Genomic DNA, 5440 nt, shown 5'->3' on the forward strand with positions numbered 1-5440 from the left:
AATATAATATAGTATTTATAAGATATACATATATATATCAGCGTACATAGTCCAGCACAACTGAAACTAGTTGGAGTACTACTTATTATTTTCCTGCCCTTTTATGTCCCATAAATGTGCTGCATCTTTTGGGTTATAATTTCAGAGTGGGGATTACAAATACTCTTGGCTTCCTAATTGAGATCAATAGGATTCTTGCCCTAGATAGTTTCATTTTAATCAGTTACATTTTTAGTTAAATGATTTTATATGGGTAATTATCAGACCCCCACATTGTCTCATTTCCTCGATTACAGGCATCAGTACTAGGACATTTCATTCTGGAATGCTACAAAAACAGCCTTCCATATAATAAAGCATGAAAACAAGGTTTGTGATTTGATGCTTAAAACTGTGTTTTACCTCTAAACCCAACTGCAAAGGCAGGAAGAAATTTGGATCCTGCAGAATACATGAAAACTGCAGTAAGACACATGTTTGCTTACTATGCTGGTGTTCTCCAAGGGCGTCATTTGGATTGACAGTTCTGCTAAGGATACCACGGTTCTTTCCTTGGTGAAGATCATAAATTTGTTCTTTTAGATACAGCTCTTCTTTTTGTGCAATTTACTATCGCGTCTTGGGAGCTTTCACTACTGGAAATTATTACTCCTAAAGACACTTTTATCATGTGGTCCCAGTGAGTGCAAATCTGGTACCACTTTTACTTTAAGCCAACAATAAACAGACCAGACTCAGAATCCAATGCAAACCAGACAAATAAATCTGCCTTGCGTCTGACAAATGGGGATGTTCAACATGCCCTTGTATTCAGGTTTCTGTTACATAGCCACATCAGTCCAACGTCATTTGCATTGCCATGGGGAGGGGTAGTCCTCCTGTCTCTCTTCCCGAGCATTTCTTCTGTTGCAGAACCAGGCTGTGGGGGGTCAGCATGTGGCTGGGGAAGTGGTAAGTGAAAGGCGTCCATTTTCGTAATTGGTTTTGCATTCAGGGGACCTGATGCCAGCCTAAGGGAGAGACTAGGGCCAAGCCTAGGTGAGACAGCAGGAGGTTTTGGAGGCGGTATGGATTTCTGTTGGACCAAATTGGCCACGTAACTGTGGCCTCAGAGGGATCCTTCAGAGCATAGATGCAGTGTAGGAACTGGTTGTCAGCATAGAAGGCATCGCCCAGGAGGACAGACTGGCACTGGAGCTTTGTACCGCAGCAACTCCCATTTAATGAAATAGTCCTTAGACACCGCTGGCAGCAAGAATAAATCAGCATAGCCTTTGGATCACTGTAATTTATTAGGCTCAGACTGATAGATTCCATCTCACAACATTGTTTAAAAGCAAGGTGTAGCGTTTTTATTCCAAGGATCTTTGAAATAAGAAAACAAGTAAACAAATGCTAATAGCAAAGAAGAGTTTTGGGAGTGGGTGGATGCAAGTGAATATGAAAGCTGAGTGACAGTGAAAAAAAATAAAGAAAAATCAAACTACATCTACTAGTTAGTTTTTTCTGAATGAGGTAGGTCTCTGAGGCAGTTTCCCTGAACAGCAACGATCTTTCTATTCCATTGGAAAAGGAAAACATGGAAAATCTTCACAAGTCAAGGGAAAAAACAAATAGCAACAGACAGGAAATAAGCTGTTAAATGGAAGATTTTGAAGTGTTGGTCATTTCTTCCACAAAGAGCCATAAATATTCAGACATTCCTCATTTCTAAATGTTAAACTTTCTTCAGTATCAGAGAATTTTTTTTGTTAACCAATAAAATTTTTATAACCCACACGTATTTATTTATATTTCTTTAGGATCTTGAAGATTTTTTTCTTATTGTCTGTTTTAGAAATTGCGATCACTCTGCACAGGAAAATACTTTAGGAAGAGGAATGCAGGGCATGGATAACAATTGATATCCCGGTGTCTTGTCCTTGTCTCTGTCTCCACAGGTGGCAGGGTGGAGAGAGCTCTTTTTTTGGCCCACGAGAAGAGAAAAGAACTGATTACCAGTGCCAGAGGAACACAGGACTGGTCCAACCTGTTACATCCAAGTAAGCATATAATAGACATCTACTTCAGGAGACTCCACAAAGCATTTAGTCCATAAATCTGGGCTACAAAACAGGTTTTCAAGATCCCACAACACAGAATACCTACAGGAAAAGACTGAAAGCCACAACTATCTAAAAAAACAAGCCACAAGAATAGGTCATGAGAGACTGGGCTCTGCAGAGACCCTAGGTTTCTGCAGCAGTAGAACGTAATACAAAGTTTGAGCAAGAAGCACTCCACTCCACTCTTTCTTACAGAGAAGGAAAAAAAACCTTCCAAAATGGATCTGAGAGGCAAATTCCTCCTGGGTCTCAGTTGGGCTCATCAACATCCAGCTATTATTTGCAGATCATATTGTGAGGCATCATCCACTTTTAGATGATAGGGTGGTTTTGGATAGTTCCTCATCAAAACAACAGTGTTTGATTGGTCAGTGTATTCCGCATTTATAAAGTTCTTTATCTTGTACACCCTCACCTCTCTTCACCCTGATGCAAGTCTTTCTAAGTGCATACTTGTAATCCATTCTCATCTTAATGCTACATTCAGGATTCTTTGGCCTTTGGTAGGTGACTTTGTTTGTAGGTACAACATGAATAACGTTAATGAACAACGATACAGATGGGATACATGAGACAGGAATAAAATTTCATTTACAAACTCAGCAGCATGAGGATATGTTAATAACATGTATTTGAAAGACATGTCCAATGATAACATTGTGCATTATCTAAACACTGATTCCAAAATTCTTAATATCCCAGATAAGATCTGACACTGCAAGACCACAGGCTCCCTGGCTGAGGGAGAGCAGTCAGCAATAAACTGACTGAAGTAGTGATGGAAAAGAAAATCTGAAAAATGGTCAAGGAAGATTTTACTTGCAAACACACACACACACACACACCCATTTTTAAAAAATCTTTGGCTCATGGCAGACAGGCCAATTTACAAACAAACAGCAGCAAAAAGCCATCTTAGCACCAGTTTAACCAACTATGCAGGCAGTGATTTCACACCTCGGTGTGAGTTGGCACAGCAAGCCCATGCCCTTTGTGTACAAGGCATGATAATATAAAGTAGTCAGCACAGTGCTGCGCCTCCAAAATCTTCTTGTGGATGAGTTGTGTTGGGTGTTATTAAATAGGCCGTAGAGTGTATTACCCCTCCAACTTCTTCTCAAATCATGTTCATATTCACCCGTCAGCTGCATGAAGCAGATGTCTCATGCACCTGAGAAAGCAGTTCTGAATTCCAGGCAGAGCAGACGGCAAGTCAGTTCTGAAGGTTTCATCTGAAAGACCAGCATGAAGATAGAAGACTATATGGCATTCAATTAATCAGTGCTTGCAAGGTGGTGGAATCAAGAATAGCAGGCTTTCTTCGTTACACTGGGAGGTGTGACTTCCATATTTTGTTATCCTTATTGGCAGTCATGTGCTCGCATGACAAGCTGGGGAATCTTTTCTAATGGAAAAGAGAAATTAGGTCATCTGGTCCATTCTCACTGCCAGGGCATGACTGTTCCCTGCAGTGTATCACTTCCCACACAGTTATCTTTCCAAGTGTCTTTTGTGAGATGGAAATGCAATTCAGAGTCCCATTTGGTTCTAATTACCAGAGCTTTTGAGGACTTTCTATTTAGGCAAGAATGCTTAATGAGAGACTCAGAGCTAACAATTTTAAATACATTTCAAAGAAAAAAAAAGCAAATCTCAGAATTTGATTCTCGGTAAAAACTTTTTAATAAAAAATTGTGCAATATTTGGGATAATTTGGGACACTTTTCATTCAGACAGGAAATAGTTTCTGTGACTCAATTCTACAAATTAAACAATAGGTTTCCTGCTAAAGAATCAAACAGCTAGTTCAGTAAGTAGCTTAAGAAGCAGCCAGTCCTCCTGATGTTCTGAGCAGACCCTCAGGAGACTTGGCACTAGCGCTAGCTGACTGTAGGTGGCCTTGATACATTGCTCCAAGTGCCTGGATCCCCATCGTTCAGCAGAACATCTCAGTGTGCAAGCTCTCAGGCTGTACAGAGCAGCCTTGGCTTAGTAAGGAAAAAAAAATATCAGTGAACACAAGCAGAAAAACAGTGATAGAATTAGGCGTAAGGAATTGGCAAACTATTTCGGCAGCTTTATCATTACTAACTTCTCTGCTGCCCGCAAAGAAGAGTAACCGGCATCTTTTTCCCCCCAGTTACATCACCACGTTCATCGAGTAAGTCCAGGGGTTTGAATTAGAATGTGGCAGTATATATATATATTATCTATAAACTATCTCTAAATATTTCCCTGTGGGCTGATCTCCTTTCCCAAAGGACCTTGGCTTTCTTGGTGTTACCAGGAGATGCCACCATGTAGTTTGGTTTAAGGATTCACTTTTGTAAGTTAGGCAGGGATTCTCCAAACTCTGCTGAGCTTTGCTATAGCATTTCCTTTTGCCACCAAATTCTCAGCCTTCTCTGCCTTCACATGCTTACCTACACCAGTTCTTGCAGTGATGTTTTTAGACCATCAGGCTTCACTGGGCAATTTTGTTAGCACTGCACCCTGCAGGAACATTTTCACTGGAGAGAACCCAAGGAACTTCAGCAGTAACCTGGCAGATCGTAAAGAAGCTCATCATGACAAAATGAGTAACTTCTCCTCTAGAATTTCTTTGAAAAGATCACAACCAGTCCAACCTCCATAAAAGTGCCTGCAGTTGATTTTTATGTCCCACCAGAGGAACCGTAAGATTTTCTTGGTGAGAAAGGCACCTTCTTCCCTTCTCCAGTGGGGTAAGAAGAGTGCTTTATTCTCAAGTGCTTCTGAGTTCAGGAATTAAAAGGTTATTCTCTGCAGTTGCCTGATTAAATCTACAAATTAATCCACATATGCTTTTTCTTTCATCTCCAGCAAATTGGACTCAAGACGACAAACAGAGGTTATCCCATCTCTATTATAAACCCAGAAGTCATTGTCAAGCTCCTATCATGGTACTTTTTAAAATGCATGAAAGCACTCTGCATTTCATTCTTTTGCATAAATAATTTAAAATGGCTTTAGGCTTTACCCCACGATTTTAGATAGTTATTAAAACCCTTGGTTAGTTACTAAAGGTTATCAAAAAGTCATCAGTTGTGAAAAGTAGGGTTAGCATGTCAGGTGAGGGCTTCTTGGGACATGAATTTTCGGGATGTTTATGTATGTCATGCTCTCCACAGCGTGGTTGTGAAGCTTTACTCTATAAAAATAATTATTAGGTTCACTCCGACTTGATAATTTTCATTGGTTTTCTTGAATTCACAGGTTTATATGGTCCACTTGATGAGGAAAGATGTGATTGCTAACAGAAGAACACAGTAAACTACAGTGCCTTTCTGGGTGTAGCAATGTCCTACTGTAGGGAA

This window comes from Buceros rhinoceros, unplaced genomic scaffold, assembly GCF_000710305.1.
Source record: "Buceros rhinoceros silvestris isolate BGI_N320 unplaced genomic scaffold, ASM71030v1 scaffold19254, whole genome shotgun sequence".
Classification (NCBI taxonomy): Eukaryota; Metazoa; Chordata; class Aves; order Bucerotiformes; family Bucerotidae; genus Buceros; species Buceros rhinoceros.